At 41.2% G+C, this 17,287-nt stretch overlaps 1 protein-coding gene across 1 annotated transcript in view; it reads left to right on the top strand.

Annotated features, from left to right (window-relative positions):
* The window catches only part of RANBP3L (RAN binding protein 3 like), a 463,124-nt gene extending 455,234 nt beyond the window's left edge, over positions 1-7,890 (top strand). The window contains exon 14 of the transcript XR_014794854.1: positions 7,842-7,890. The gene's annotated coding sequence lies outside the window, so the exon portion shown is untranslated. The remainder of the gene's footprint in view (positions 1-7,841) is intronic.
* Positions 7,891-17,287: the final 9,397 nt, after the last annotated feature.

Genomic DNA, 17,287 nt, shown 5'->3' with positions numbered 1-17,287 from the left:
TAACAGGTGTTGATGTCTACTGTGCTTGGTAGTTCACAAATATAATTTTCTGTGAGGTGAATAAAGAATATAGTTGTTTGTAAATATAGGTTATAGTTTTTAAAATAACTCTCTGAATATATGCTGCAAGTCTTCAATATTACAGTTTCTGAGAAAACAGGCAATGCCATAAAATAGAAAGACATGGCGTTCTGTTGCTACAAAACTCAGTGACTTAAAACAACCATTTTTTATGACTATGATTTTGTGGATGAATTTCAGAAAGGGATCGACTGTACAATTCTTGTTTGCATCTGACGTTAATTTAGTAGTGTCCTTCAAAATTCATGTCCACAGAATGCAGTATGTAACCTCATTGGAAATAGTGACTTTGCAGACATAATTAGCTTAAGAATCTCAAAGCGAAATATCTTTGATTTAGAGTGGGTTCTAAGTCCAATGAGTGGTGTCCTTGTGAGGAGAGGAGAGGACACAGGGGGACACACACGCAGAAGAAAGCCCTGGGAAGCAGAGATTGAGGTGACTCTTCCACAAGCCAGGGCACACCTGGGGCCACCAGCAGTTGGAAGAGGCAGGAAGAAATTCTTCTCTAGAGCTTTCTAGGGGATCCTCCCTGTCTGACAATCTTGATCTTATGCTTCCAGCCTCGAGAACTGTGAAAGCAAAACGTTTATTGTTTTAAGCCACACGGTTTGTGATACTTTGTTATGACAGTCCTAGGAAATGAAGTATCTTGTGATACCAGCTAAGCTACCATCAGATATAAGGTAGGACTACAACCATAAGGCTGTGGAAAACTGTGGCTAATGGCACCTTTAGGGAAAAGTAGCTAACACTCAAGATTGACATAGAGATGAACCAAAGAATTTGTGGCATATATGCATAACCCTTGGACACGGTAGTGCAGTGAAGGCCTAGAGCTAAGGGCCAGAGTTGCAGGGGTTTATGGGTTGGGGAGTAACATATGTAATACTTTCAGCAATAAAAATATTTTTAAATAAAAATTAAAATAAAAATAGGACATGGCATAGCGGTCTGGAACATAGCCTCTAGAGTAGGGGTGTCGAACTCAATCAGAGAAGGGGCCAAAATCTAAAATCCAGCCTAAATCGCGGGCCGAATGGTTTACTGAACAGTCATAAACTGACAATGTCATAAACTGACAGCGGAGTGCAGTGATGACAGCGCGGTGCGGGCCACATTGCAAGGCCTGGCGGGCTGGATTTGGCCCGCGGGCCTTGTGTTTGACACATGTGCTCTAGAGCAAGCAAACTCTCGGCCGGTGGACTGCACGCCCTAAATGAGGCGGGCTGTGAGTTTGACATGTTTGTTCTGGAGCCACACTGTGGGGCTGCATTCCAAGAGGTGCTCCCCACTTCCTGCATGAGCTGGAGTGCGCCTGGAGTTAGTTCCTCATCTATGAAATGTGGATAATAATATGCCCATGTCATAGGAATTTTATGAATACTTAATATGTTAACACATGTAGAATGCTTGGGACAATGTCCTAATCCCAGTATAAATTCCATAAATTAGTTATTAGTATCAAACTGCTACATGTAGACACTGCCCGGGACTCTTGTATTGGTTGTATATTGGTCATGGTTGTATATTGTTCATGGTTGTATATTCTCACTGCCCTTGAGGATTCTGAGTTCTTCCTCGCTGGGGCCATTTTTGTTGAAACACCGGTCTGGATTCTTTCTGGTTTTGCACTGTCCCGTAAGATACAGCCAGTCTCTAAATGGATTCAGGAAGCATATTTGTGGGACACTTTCAGTGTTCTTTCTCTTGTGCTTAAATGAATGTGATTTATCTCAGTGAGTCTGATTTCGTTCATGTCTAGACTCAGTTTTATAAGTGAGGGTTAAATTTCTCCCCAAGGGTAGTAGAATCAGAGAATGGTGATCAAGCTCTGGGTTCTGGAATTGGGCTACTTGGGTTGGAATCTCGGTGCTATTATTTCCTGGGTGTTATGACTACCTTGGACAAATTACTTAAGCTCCCAGACACCAGTAACCTCAGGTATAAATTGGAAATAATAAGTGTTAATCTCATGGGATTATTGAGAGATGTATAAGAGAGATTAAAATATTAAGTAAATGTTTGTTTCTGTTTTTTCTTAGATCACTTTACACTAAAACCTACAGAACTGATGTTTACCAGGTGAATTAGATGCAGGGTTCAAGTTCAGAAACAGATGGATGTTTAAGTAATGACACTGTGACCCCTGTTTTAGCTCCTGGTCTACTTACACCCCCACCGACGGGCTGTCTCTATTGTGAAAGATGCTCTAGAGACAGGAGGGAACTTGAATGGGCATGGCCCACATTCTTTTTTTTTCTTCTTTTTTTTTCTGGAAGAGTCTTTTAATCTGGTTACTGGGGTAGGATTCCAGGGACTCTGCACCTTCCCGTCTTTACTTGTTAGTCTACTTTTTCGTGTTCCTACAGAGCACATTGTCGAGGTGGCCAACTTGTGAAGAGTCAGATGTTGATCTCAGAAATGTTTCCAGAGTTCTCCCTCCAAAACCCTTGCCATCTGTGGTGTCTGCATCTGGGTTTACTAACACTGCGAGTGGGGAGTTACTTAATAGGTTGATGGCCCAGGCCTAACACATGCAGGGGATTCCCATCCCAGAAGCCCTGGGGGCTTTGCCATCTGCCTTCCATTGCAGCTTTCAATCCACTCGGTGATTTTAACCAAAATCACAGCATCACATTTCACAACCATGATTTTAAGAGCAGTGTAGACATTTCAAAACGTTGATCCCAGGGGGTCATTGAGATAAAAAAATAAAATAAAATTTGTTTTAAGCAGGCCATGTGTTTGAATCCATGCCCTAAAAGTCAGAGTGGACTCTCTCATGACCTGGGACCCTGCACTGCCTGCGGGCTGGAGGAATTTCACGGGGTACACTGACCCTGGTAGAGCCTTATAAAACTGATTAATGGCTAGTGTTTCAAAATCTTCCCATTTCTATATGAGTCATGTGTTAGTATTTTAGGGTACAACTTACCCAGAGAAAGGACTCATTGGGCAAATTTCTGTAAGGAAGGATGTGAAGGAATGTGCTAATAGGGCTAGCCACTATGGTAAGCTTTCACTTAAAATTTCTTATTTAATCATCACATGAAGCAGTGGTTAATCAAAACTCTAAAATTATAACTCTTTCAAAAAGGACCAGCTAAGAAACTAGTCCTGATCTAGTTCAGTCTGTACTTGCCCTCTATGAGCATCTGAATTTTAACCTCAGGGAAGGGGGTGGAGGGCGGGAGGGGGGGGACGCAGGTTGGCTCACGCAATCCAACTATTTCTTTCGCCCATCACAGATCATCCCCATCAGTAACAGGGTATCAGTTATTGACATGAAATCGGGAGAAGCAAAGCATTTGAGAGCTTTGCTATCACCTGTGGGGTAACTTGGAGCAGACTTTAAGTTACAAATAAGTTACCAAATCCATGGGGCCTGGTCTGCTCAGAAAGAAGAGTGTAATAGGCCGCACTAGGGAGAGCTGCAATGTTCTAGAACAAATAAGAGCTCTGCAGTGGTGCCATTGCTGTTCAAATGGAGCCCAGAGTCTCAGAACCAGATCCAAACTCCTCCATCTGGCTCCGCAGGCCTTTCACAATCTTGGTTTCTTTCCCGACTCCTCCTTCCTTAGGCGTTCCCCTATCAGTATACGTCTACTCGGCTTTCTCTCTCACCATTTTCTCTCTAATTGTTTATTTTAAATGGAGTATTGGGTAATTTGTATTCACATAAATTAACACCCTCTGAATATTTATTAAAAGAAACATTGATAAAATAATAGAATGCCTAGCTGCCTCTTACTGAAACCATGGCTTATGATAGGAACTATATCTTTGTTAAAGATATTGAGAAGATAAGAATCATTAATCCTCATGAGATAGGAAATAAACACATGTCAAAGATTTTGTTTAAACTATTAATTAATAAGGATAGTCAGTCGAAGACTATTTAAAGGGTTACACCTACACTGGCAACTGGAAATGCTGAGATTAATTCCTCAGTAGATTCACAACCAGTCAGCGGGGTCTTCATCAATTGCACCCTCACTGGCCAAAAATCATTTGCGTGTCTATGGACAGGAATGATTTGCATTAATAGCATTTATGAAGTTGTAAAATAGCTCAAAGACAATGAATGTCACAGGCAAGCTGATACGTTAGATAGAACATCCAGTCATCTCTCTTTCTTTTTATTTTTTGCCATTTCAAGATTTCCTGTGATTCTTCCTGACTTATAATACACTTTACAAGGTTGTATATAGTAAAATAATAGTCACAGTAAGTGCTAGCCACTGTGATAAATCCATTACTTAAATTATCTTAATTATCACATAACTAGAAAGTAGGTGTTACTCAAGGCTTTAAAATGTAATACAAACAAATGTAAAATGTAAAACCTTCAAAAAATTTCATATCATTAATCCTCATGAGATAAGAAATAAACACATGTCAAAGATTTTGTTTAAACTATTAATTAATAAGGATAGTCAGTCGAAGACTATTTAAAGGGTTACACCTTAGATCACTTTACACTAAAACCTACAGAACTGATGTTTACCAGGTGAATTAGATGCAGGGTTCAAGTTCAGAAACAGATGGATGTCTTTATTTCCTCCTTGCCAAGGAACAAGTGATGACCTGGACAGCTAAGGACATGGTTCTTACGTACATTAGTCTGTCTTGTGAGGGTCTCATGTTGTTCTGGCCTTGGGCAGTCTGGATAACAGCTATGGGATCTTGGCTTCTTCTTTTCATTCTTTTTGTTTGTTTATTTGTTTCATTTTGTTTTTTAACTGATGGCTGAGAGGTCTTAATGTTTGGGCAACACCAGAAGTGTCCACGCAATGCTGGGGCCCTGTAGTCCGAGCCCTCTCTGTCTAATGTGGCTATCCTTGGACTGGCCTCCTTCACTGTACTCTGACTAAGGGGCAGAATTTAAGGCCCTTTTGATGGGAAGAATGTTGCTTTCTTGGAAAGCTAGAAGCAGACATATTTTTATATAGATACTTGTTTTTCAAGTTGTTTCCTATGAAATGTTGTCAATCCCTGAAATCCTAACCCTATTCCATTGTAACTCTTAATATCCAAGTTTTATATACTAATACATGTTCATTCATTCATTCTCTGGAAAAATACTTATGGACTGACGTGAACAAATCAGATAAAAAGCCTTGGCCTTGCAACTGAAATAGGCAATTTTTTTAAGAAGAAGTGGAATCTTTGATAATGTTAAGCAATAAGAGTATATAGAATAAAGAACATATGAGAGGGGTTGAGAAATTAATGGAAATGTGGCATGAGTTGAGGAAGCATGGAAATTTTTCATTGCTCAGTCAAGGAACGTCTCACAAAGATAGGGAGATAGGTGGTGAGCATGTGACCTCCAGGAATAGGATGTGTGTTATGCAAGCGCAAAGACCCTGAGGTAGGAACATGCCTGGTGTTGTCAGGAACAGCAAGAAAGCCAGTGTGAGTCATGAGAAAAATGACATTTTTTCTCTTTTTGGTCATTAAAGTCACACTTTATTGGTATACCACTAACCCTCTTGAAAATTAAAATACAAAGATATGATCGAATAAGTAAATGAATGGAATGAGTGGGGTCCCAGGTGCTTTTCTCTGTGAAGGTCACAATATATGAATGTCATAGATCTAAGGAGATGATTTTTCTCCTTTAAAACTTAACTTCATTCTTTCGGCTAACTTGTTCCTTCTTATTTTTTAGATGGATTATTTTAGAACAGATTAAATAATTTGTTCCCTTTATATTTAAACATTAACATTAATGTAGTGATCCCTGATGTAAAGGATATTGGGCCAAGTGAAATAAGCCAGTCAGAAAATGACAAATACCATGTGATTTCACTTACATGTGGAATCTAAAAAACAAATAATGGAACAAACAATTGAAACAGACTGATACAGAGAATAGACTGATGGATGACAGAGTGCAAGGAGCTTGGGGGACTGGGTGAAAAAGCTGAAGGAATTAAGAAGTACAAATTGGTAGGTATAAAATAGTCACAAGGTTGTAAAGGACAGCATGGGGAATACAATCAATAACATGGTTAGCTATGTACAGGTCCAGGTGGGTAACTAAAAATATTGGGGAGAACATTTTGTAAAATATATGATTATTTAACCACTATTCTACACACCTGAAACTAATACAAAATAATATTAATGTAAACTGTAATTAAAAAATAAAGTTTTAAACAAAAAATTAAAAAATATTAGTGTGTGTTTTTTTTATATGAAACTCAGATTTAACTGGGTGACCTGTATTTTACCTAGCAACCCTAAAATAGTTCTTGTGAGCCTTCCTCTATGGCTTCTAGATTCTTTTCTGCCCCATCAATGTATCAGAGGCGAGGCTATCTTGTGAACAATACTGTGCTAGACACTCTGAATTTTGGATTCCAGATCCCAATGTCTTATAGTTATTTGATTGGACCAAGTACATTAAAGCTCTAAGAATCCATTTTTTTCATTAATTAAAATAGAAATAAGTCTTCCCTACCTACCTCAAATTATTATTGTAATGCTCGAGCAAGATAAATAAAATGAAAACACTTCCCGGATATTCACATGCTCTCATGGTAGAAAGTTATCATTTACTTGTACAGCTTTCAATGCAGGAGCTTGAAGTTCTGCCTCATTCCTTGCCCTGAAAGCCAGTTCACATCAACAGATGGAGTGTGGGCAGCTTGACTCTTACCTTTAGTAAATGAATGGCCTCCTTTGAGAACCATTGCAATGAGCTCCGTGTCTCACAGGAAAGGGCTAAAGAAGAGGGATGGGAGAAGGTGAGCAGGACATTTTTGCTATCAGACCTCTGCCCTGAAACATAGAAAAGTTTTTTCATCAACACTTTCATGCATCTCTTTCTCCAGAGATGGAATTAATGCTTGTGCAGCAATGGGTGAGAAATCGATTTTTAAATTCTGAGAAAAGTCTCATAAAAAAAGGAGGTTAGGGGTGGGAAGGAAGGAAAGAGAGGCCTCGAAGTGCTGCTTATTGAGATCACAGCCTTTCATGAACAATATGCAACCAATTCCAGAGAAAATTCAAATAAAACTGGAATAATTACCTACACTTGCTAAATAAACATTCAATGTGGTTGCTATCAAAATGAAAATTCATCATTTTGACTCGAAGGGCCCATAATTAAATAGGCATGACAGCTGTTTTAAACCCACACGCCTAACGAGGAAAATTACATGCTTTACCCAGTGAGGAGAGTAGGGTTTGTATTTTGGATCTCGTCTTTAAGAGATTTTTTACCAGAAGGTGAAAGATTTTTCTTCACTTGTTTGAAATAAAGTGTTCTTGTTGGAGTTTAAAAAGAGTTTCATACAGTGAAAATAAATTTTAGTCGATTGCTGTAGCTTATGCAGCATTTCAAGATATTTACCACTTTAATTATTTTCCTCCAGTGTGCTATAATTAGTATCTAAGTGTAGTATGTAAGTGCGTCATTATAATGTCATTGCTTCAATTGGACAATTAAGTGGGTTATTGGCAAGTATTAAATCAAATCAATTTTTTATTTTTTATGAAATGTTTATTTTATTTGACAACTACCTTCTGCTTCCTGTGAGACCACTGCATGCTATTAACAATATGCATCATTTATACCTGTGCTTGTAGACTGTGTAAAGAATACATTCTGTGAAATTAAACAGCAGGGAGGACAGTGTTAAAATATTTATCTTGTTCAGGAAAGCTAACACTTTTTATTTTAACTGGAACTTTTGTATCTAATTCCCTTTTTAATTTGGTGTTCAATTTAAGGTTTGGCAATGGAGGAAGCCAACCTTCCCGCCCACCCTGGCCAGCCCTGGCCTCCGCTCAAGGCTACGAAGTTTCAATTATACAAGATAAATAAATCCCAGATACTTGCTGGCCTTAAGATGTTAGTATTTTACAGCAGTCAATGACTTAACAATAACCAGTGACTGCTGTTTCCCTTAGGTACACATCACTCTAGAGGAGTATAGTTTAGGTCCTAAACTTTAGGAGATAGGATGTCAGTCTGGCTTGCTGAAGGAAATTGGAGTGGGGAAAAATAGGCCTGCAAATTCTGGCTATTCTGCCATGGGCCTAGAGCTTCCCAGGAGGAAAATGACTAGCTGCATCTGACAGATGGACCCATTGTGAGAACACATCACTGGTAGCCAGGATCAGTCATCTGAGAAGTCCACGTATCTTATGCACAAGCCACAGCATCTTAGACATTGATCAGTGGGTGCTATAGATGGTCTTGAGTTGGTCTTTTTTTATTTCTTGAGTGTATCTTTATTGATTTTAGAGAGGAAGTAGGAGAGAGAGACAGAAACATCAGTGATGAGAAAGAATCATCCATTGACTGCCTCCTGCATGCCCCACACTGGGGATAGAGCCTGCAACTCGGGCATGTGCCCTGATGGGAAATCAAACCATTACCTCCTGGTTCATAGGTTGACCTTTAACCACTGAGCAACACCCACCAGGCTTGAGTTTGTCTTGAGAGTAATCTGAATGTGTCTATCCCCAATTTTGGATATATCTAGAAATTTTTAAGGTTCAGAAAGCCCATTTTTGTTTGTTTGTTTGTTTGTTTGTTTGAGGTTTGCAAGTGTTTTGATGATACTGGACCATAACAGGACTAAGCTTTAGGACTAACTAAGCCAATAATAGTTACAACCTGGAGATTACATCATCTTTGTAGAAGTGAATCATTATCATCTATTTTCACTTTGCCAGACTTCCCCTTATCAACCGTCCCCTACCTTTGTAAAAACAGCAACAACACACACACATGATCTTTATAAAGCACTTTCACACTACTTATCTCAACTGTCTTATTCCCATTATAAAACTGAGGCATATGTGTCTCAAAGAGAGGGGGTCACTTTCCCAGAGCCCTACAATGAGTAAATCCTCTTCCCTAAACTATCATGTGTCAATGATTCATTAGAACCTACTACATGCCAAGCAATACTGTAGATGCTGAGATCAATTGGTGATGAATCAAGAAATAATACAGCCCTAGCAGGTTTGGCTCAATGAATGGAGTGTTAACCTGCATACCAAAGGATCCCAGGTTCAATTCTGGTCAAGGGCACATACCTTGGTTGCAGGCTCCTCCCCAGCCCAGGCCCTGGTCTCGGCTTGTGCAGGAGGCAACCATTCAATGTTTCTCTCTGTCTTTCCCTCTCTCTTCTACTCACCTTAAAGATCAATCTACACTAATAAAAGAGAAACATGCAAATTAAGCATCACTCCACTATGCCCACAAGCCATGCCCACCAGCCAATCAGGATTCAAGTATGCAAATTAACCCAACCAAGATGGCGGCCAGCCATGAGGCTGGAGCAAGCAGGAGGCTTGGGTTGCCCTGGCAATGGAGGAAGCCAAGGTCTTCCCCCTCACCCCCCAACCCACCTCCTCCCTTCCCTGGCTGGCCCTGGCCTCCGCTCAAGGCTACAAATTTTCAATTATAGAAGATAAATAAATCCTAGATACTTGCTTCTAGCTGGCCCTAGCCTCCTCTCAAGGAGGCACTGAAAAAAAAAAAAAAAAAAAAGGAAAAAGGAGGGTCTGGGACCTTGGGTTGCCGAGTGATGATCAGACCAGGATGGGATGGCAGGGGTCATTGGGGGTAAGCAGACCAGCAGGGGGCACTTAGGGGTGAGCAGGCCAGTGTGGAGTGGAGGTGGGGTGAGCTATAGGACTCTCTTTCACGGCCCGCGTAGAAAGAGTTCCAATTCAGGGTTCAGGTTCTGGAGAAGGGCCGCACACAAATGAAAAGAGACTTGAAGAAATTCAATTTGGCGATTTGGGGGGCCAGGCGGTAGTCCAACTCTAGTGGGAGAACTACTCCTGCTCTGGCCCTGCCATCCCTTTTATTGAGGCTTTGGGGAAAACATCTTAGGCAACATAAATAGAAATTTACATGTAGCCCTTAGGCAGGAAATAACAGAAACTTTCACGGACAAGGTAGATTCTGCTTCAGCTAACAAAATCTCAACTAAAGGTTAGAGCAATTAAGGTTTTTGACCAGCCTTCCTGGCTTCCTGTCAACATTTCTTTTTCAGTGAAACTGATTTGGTTTCCAGCAGTGAGCAGGCCAGCGGGGGACGGGGAGCAGTTGGGGGTGAGCAGGCTGGCAAGCAGAGTGGTTAGGGGCAATCAGGCAGACAAGCAGGCAGGCAGGCAGGTGAGCAGCTGGAGCCAGCAGTCCCGGATTGTGAGAGGGATATCTGACTGCCAGTGTAGGCACGATCCCTGTAAACTGGACATCCTTCGAGGGGTCCCAGATTGGAGAGGGTGCAGGCCGGGCCTAGGAAACCCCCTGTCCTGTGCACTAATCCCTTCCCCCAAACAGGCCACTAGTAGAACAATATCCTCGGCTGAGAGTTAACAACAAGAAGAAATAATAAACACATACATGAGTCCTACCCTCACAGAGTCTGTAGTACACAAAGGGAATCAGTAGGTGAGCGATTGCAGTCCTGCATGCGGAGTGCTTTCTTAGTGAGGATGGGTTCCCAGAGAGGCTGCTGAAGGCCCTCCATCGCCACCATCGCCAGTGACATGCAGGGAGCACTGACTGCGTGCCAGGTATCCTGGCGTTGCTGTGCAATAGCATACTTCTTACTGCTCGCCTGCTGTTGGGCCACCCGTCGGTGAGGAAAGTGAGACATGGAGATTTCCTAACCTATCCAAGTCATGAAGGAAGGTGGAGCCCAAATCCAACCAGGCAGTCTGGTTCCAGTCCACACACGCAGACTTCCACCGAGAGTAATTACAGCCTTCCCAAAGTTCTAATGTCCAATGAGGAAGAAAGGGCGAAACTAACGCATGTTTTGAAATAAAATCTATTACAACTTGTAAACAGCATTTCTTCCAAAACAGGGTGCTGATGGGCAGATAGGGAGGAGGGCGGCTGGAAGGAGGCGGAGGAGGGTAAAGCGGGACTAAATGGTGTGGAAGGAGACTTGACTTGAGGTGGTGAACACACAGACATTGTGCGGATGATGTGTTATGGCACTGTGTACCTGAAACCCGGATAATTTTGTTAACTAGTGCCCTTCTCTCCCCTCTGTTCCCCCCTATCCCCAGTAAATTCAATAAAAGGGAAATAAACTGAAACAGATCCCACAAGAAACTTAACTTTGAAATACCTAAACCTCGCCCTGACCGGTTTGGCTCAGTGGATGGAGTGTCGGCCTGCAGACTGAAGGTTCCCAGGTTCCATTCCAGTCAAGGGCATGTACCCTAGTTGTGGGCATGTACCCCAGTAGAGGAGGCAGCTGATCGATGTTTCTCTCTCATAGATGTTTTTAACTCTCTAACCCTCTACCTTCCTCTCTATTAAAAATCAATAAATATATTTAAAAGGAGAAGGAGAAGGAGAAGGAGAAGGAGAAGGAGAAGGAGAAGGAGAAGGAGAAGGAGAAGGAGAAGGAGAAGGAGAAGAAGAAGAAGAAATAACCAAGCCTCAATCATATTAGAAACTTTGTTAAGTTCTTGGGTCCAGGACATAGAAATAATTAGATGTTCGACTTGCCCACAGTTGAATAAGAAGATCTGGCTGCCGTGTTCCTCTTTGTCACGTTGCTAGCAGGGTGTTTATTTTATGTAAACCCCTCCGGAGGGTAGGAATCACTAGCTGGTATCATTATGACCACAGAGTACTCAACAGATGCAGCCTTTGAGTTTTGTTGCCAGAAAAAGATCGAAGCTTCAACCGTATTAAAATCTCCTCTCTAGAAGCCTGGGCCAGGGTCTAGCTTGTAATGGCACACTGACTGACATTTTTCTTCATTTGTTTCATGCTTTATTTATTTAGTTTTGAAACTTTCATCCAGGCATAACTAACTTCCCATTGCTACTAATTATAAGGCATTTGTGCTTGATTTACTGGACACGGATTAGGAATCTAAACCATTGGTAGCTTTAGAGAGTTAAAGACAGGTGGCACAAATGTTCCAGCAAGGGGAGTGCCCTTCTGTTTTGTTTTGCTTTGCAGTTTGGAAAAGGAAATCGCGTGGCTTTTGAAAATAAATGTTGTGAAATTGTAAATCATGCTATTTCTATTCTGCTCCTCAACTGAAACTCTTTGTGGCACACAGGGCACAGCCAGTCCTGTCTTTATTCAGCGTCAGGCCACCTGCCTGGCATGTCTAGCCCATTTTCAGGGGCAGCCAGGCTGGCAAACTAATGGAAAAAAATAGTTAACAATAACATATTTCTCAGTGAAATATATTCAGCATGTACGTTAGCTGTTTGTATTCTGTTTTCCTCATGTGTTCCCCAACTCACAAAAGTCTTCTTTTAATGCCAGTTTTACTTGTTTTTTAAAGACACACTTAATTTTCATGAAGATTTTTTTTAAAAGTTTGTTACCTCATCAGTTGTTAGAATATTTGACAATCAGTCTATCTTTCTATTATAACAAATATCTGAAGTGACCCTTTATAATTACTTTCTGGATACTTTTAAACTAAAAAATGTCTTTATTCATTTTTATTATTCCCCTTTAATCAATTTCACTCTGAATGTCTTTTGTGTGTGTTTTTCTTTCCAGATTTATATTTTCTGTGTTTTTTCTTTTTAATATTTTCATTTTAAGTACTTTAGAAAAATTATTTTATAAACTCTAATAATTTGAAAAGATGGCTTAAATTGACGTTTATAGTAGCAAGAGGATTAAAACTAGTGCATAGTTTTTACAACAGAATTATTATAAAATACAGCTTTTGGCCCAGCTAGTGTGGCTCAGTTGTTGAGCATCAATCTATGAACCAGGAGGTCATGTTCGATTCCCCATCAGGGCACATGCCCAGATTGTGAGCTCGATCCCCAGTAGGGAGTGCACAAGAGGCAGCTGATCAATGATTCTCTCTCATAATTGATCTTTCTCTCTCTCCCTTTCCCTTTCTTTCTGAAATCAATAAAAATATGTAAATTAAAAATATATAATGTTGGGAAGATGTGTAATGTGAATTTCTGAAATAATACCTTAAGTTTCACCTAACAAGGAGATAAAAAAATCCAGTGGAAAAGCATCTTGTCCCCAATTATGTCAGGTCTACAAGAGAGGGTACACACAGAGGGAGCATTCAAGGCAGAATGGAGAACTGCGTGACAGGAGATGGTAAGGGTTTTTTGAAGTGAGCATAGTATGAAAATAGAACCTTAGGCAGAAGGAGAGAGAGATCCTAAAACAAATGGAATAATGATTAGGAAAAGTAGCCACCCTTTAGAGAGTGCTTGTTACACATCCTACATTCTTCTCAAGTGTTTACATATTTCTACTTGCTTCGTCATCAGGCCAGTCTATGAAGATCAGAAAACTAATTGGTTAAAGCCAACCATGGAGAAGACAATGAAACACCAAGAAGGAAGTGAGAAGAGACACACCGAGAAGCAAGGATAAGTGAGCATGAGGGACTGGATAGAAGAAAGTGTGGAACAGAGGGACAATGACAGGCCATTGGTGACAGGAAATAACTGAAAATAAGGAAGTCTAAGAGACCATCCTTAAGGAGATGGAGAGGGAAACGTGAAGATTGAATCAGTTAGAAGCACAAATATCAGACAAAGGGCAGGCATAATTTCATCGAATTATGCTACAAGGTCTTTCCCTTTCTCTCTCCTTGCCCCCACTCCCATGCCAGGCCTTGCCCTCTGCCTGCAGCACACCTTCCTGCAGACAGTGGCAAGCCTGGCCTTGTTGCCAGTCTGCAGGCCCTGCTCTCACAGGCACTGCCCAAGTGGCAGGAGACGGGATACCCACAGCACTTACTGTGACGGGGTAAGAGGCTGGTCAGGCCAGCCCTGCAGAATGTTCATTCCCGCCCACTGGCGCGAATCCATTCTGACATCCTGTCCTAAGGAGGTGGAGTTAACGGATAAATTTAATACAATTTATTGAGTGGGAAGAGGGCAGAAAGGAGTAACAAGCAGAAGACTCAAAATGAAAAGACCTGAGTTTTAGCCCAAGTTCAAAGTCCACATGGCCTTGGGCAAGTCATTCCTCCTCTCTCTCTCTCTGGTGCTTTATTTGTTCAGACCGCCTGCGGGCATTGGGAGGTTCATTTCAGCTGTGATGTGGTATGTTTTCTAAGGCATTCTGACAACACAGAGGCAAGGGTGCTGTTAACACAGGAAAGCTATTATGATTGATTTATTTGATAATAAAATCCAGGTTTTCGATCCATACCAATTTAGAGTGAACTCTGAAAAGCTAACCTCAGGCCGTGCGATAGGGGGCTTAGTCACCCCAAACAAACGATTTGGGTGATTCCAGTCAGACACAGACAGCCCTGTCTGGGTCACTCAGCCCCACAGCAGAATGACAAAGGACAGACACTCACTGTAGTAGCAGGTTCCCAGATGAGCATAGCCTAGCAATTAGCCACAGCAAAGCCATTTGTCTTAAATTAACTTGAAGTCTGTTAGCGGAAGCCTAATTAAATATTGGCAGTTCCTTAGAAAAACAAATTAAAAAGTCAGTCCACAGTGCCACCTTGTCATTGCAAAGGCTTTTATAAAGAAGACTTGCAAAGTATGGTGAGTCTTTCCTTCCAGTGCGTGTTGCTTTCAGAAACAGCTGAGGTTCTCCTCTAGAATGACACCTTGCAAGCTGCTCTCTCAGTGCAAGTTTGAGGAATAGAAGGTCAGGTTTTTCCCTACAGTGAAAGTCAGAAGGAAAAAGAAGAAAAAAAGTAAACTAAAAGCAAATTTTGTTTTATTCACCACAGCAGGTGGAGGATGCATTAAGAACACATGGAAACATCGAAATCCCATAATAACAGATATAGCCTAAATGTCCCCAGTGACTTCCACATCCTTTCTTCAGTCTTACAGGCCTCCTCCTCTTTATAGGCATTTGGTGGAGTTCTCTGATCTACCATTTTCCTGACCCAGTTATTTCTGATACATTAGTGCTCCTGAAAAATTCAAAAGTGTCTCCCTCATGGTTTGGTGTTTAAGATTCTGTTTTAGCCTGGCCATCATGGCTCAGTGGTTGAGTGTTGAATCAGGAGGTCATGGGTTGATTCCCGGTAGGGCACATTCCGAAGTTGTGTGGCTCGATCCCCAGTGTGGGGCATGCAGAAGGCAGCTGACCATGGTTCTCTCTCATTATGGTATTTCTATCTCTCTCTCATTCTCCCTTCCTCTGTGAACAACAACAACAACAAATTTTTATTTAAAAAAAATTTTTTTTTTGAATTCAGAGTTATCTGACCGGCACCAGCCTGGGGCTTTCCAAGAACGGCCTAGAGAGACTTGGGTGGATTTCAGTTCTCAGTTCCTCCTGTTAGGTGCTGATGCCTCTCTTGATTAGCAAGTTTTCTAAAGTACTCACTGTTTTTGCACTGTGGCTACATAAGTTTCAAGCTGAAGCTGATTCTGTAGTAAATAAGAAAGTGAAATCACTGCTACGGAAGCCAAGTAGTGGTTATGGGTAATTCAGTGCCTGGGCTCACTGTCTTCCTGGTGGTTCCACAGAATGAGGGATAGATTAGATCTTCCAAGTGCTTTCACCTCGGTTCCCCACTTAGTCAACTAAATGTAGAAACATCTTTTTGTTCCTAAAACTAAGAGGCATTAGATTTGGGATAGTGAACATGTCCCCCAGGAAAGTGTCCCATTCAGCAACTGCCCTTGTCATGGAAATGTTATTTCCACAGGAAGCATCTGAAGGATAGAGTAGAGGGATCATGCAGATGCTCAGCATAGATGACCTGAGCGTGGGGAACAGAAAGTGACTCTGAAAGCTAGAGTAGTACACAGCGCTGGTGTGATATCCTGTAATCCCCATAGATAACATTTTAACTCTCTCCCCAAAAGTCTGTTGTGCTGAGACAGAAAGAGTCTCTGAAGATGAGAATATGTGAGTCTCAGGGTCCCTTGCTGGATGCACCCATGACAATGTGAAATAAGGTAGAAGATCAGGAAGTATCATCCCATGAATAAGTGATATACAAAGTAAACGAAAGGCCCTGGGTTAGCCTTTGATGTCTACATTTGTATTTGGGGGCTGGAGGGAGGGGAAGGGGTTCTTACATACAATTGATTGGTTGGAATTTATATTCACCTACTTTTCCAGGATTGAAAATGACGAGAATGGCTCTGGACACTTATAAATCAAATGACATTAAGTCTTCACTTGGAGCTGGACCACGTGAAGACTTGTGCAGATTGTCTTGGTACAGTTCACTGCCATTCTGTACTGTATAAATTTTTTAGAAAGAAATCTAAGCGCTACGTAATCAGTCAACCTTCTTAACCCATGATGCTACTGAAGTACTCAGGTATTCAATCCGCAAAGGATGTGTGAAGATAAAGTCATTCAAGTGGAAGCTTCTAATTAGGGTTTGCTCATAGCCAGCACATGCCGAGTCATGAGAAGTCCCTCAACTGTCTTTGAACACAGATTCTAAAAGGAAAATTGTAAAATGTCTCTCTTCTGTGTAATACTGATATATACTGGCATAACTATGTCTTATAACATCCTTCCTATAATATAGGTGAACAGAATGATAACATTTCCAAATCTATTAGTTTAGGTACAGAAAAATTTCCAATCCAGAATTATGTTCCCTGGGAATATAAAAATAAAAATGTAACCTTAATTTTTTAAGTCACAGTCCAAACAAGCCAAATGTTTTTGACCACCCACAACCATTAAAGTCAAGTTTGCCACTTCTCTAGATGAACTCCCTCTGTTGCGGCCAGCCTCAAACATGGCCCCACACCCCGATGTTCAGGAGCTTGTGTATTTCCCTTCTGTGCTTTACTAGGGTTGGTCTATGAGACAAGAGTGAGAGTATGTTACCTCTGAGATGGCTCATAAAAGGCCTTGTGATTTCTGCCTCATGTTATTTCTCTTGGATCACTCACTCTGGGAGCAGCTAGCAAACTTCCATAAGAGGCCCATCTATGAAGATCAACTGAGGCCAATGGTCAGGCAGGAACTGAAGAGCACAGCCAGCAGCCACAGGAATGAGCCTGGACGCAGATCCTCTTGCTCAGTGTAGCCTTGGATGACTGCAGTCTTGGCCAGTATCTCCATCACAATCTCATGAGACACCTTGAACCAGAACCAAGCAACTGAGCGTCTTCCTAATGCCTGACTCATAGAAATATAAAATAATAAGTTCGTATTGTTTTCAGCAAGTAGGTTTTTGGAAAACTTATTATACAGCAATAGATACACTCATAGAGTCTTAAATGATTTCAGGTTGACGTTTTTATC

Source organism: Pipistrellus hanaki, assembly GCF_964339955.1.
Source record: "Pipistrellus hanaki genome assembly, chromosome: 4".
Taxonomy (NCBI): Eukaryota; Metazoa; Chordata; class Mammalia; order Chiroptera; family Vespertilionidae; genus Pipistrellus; species Pipistrellus hanaki.
This window is presented reverse-complemented; position numbering and strand designations above follow the sequence as displayed.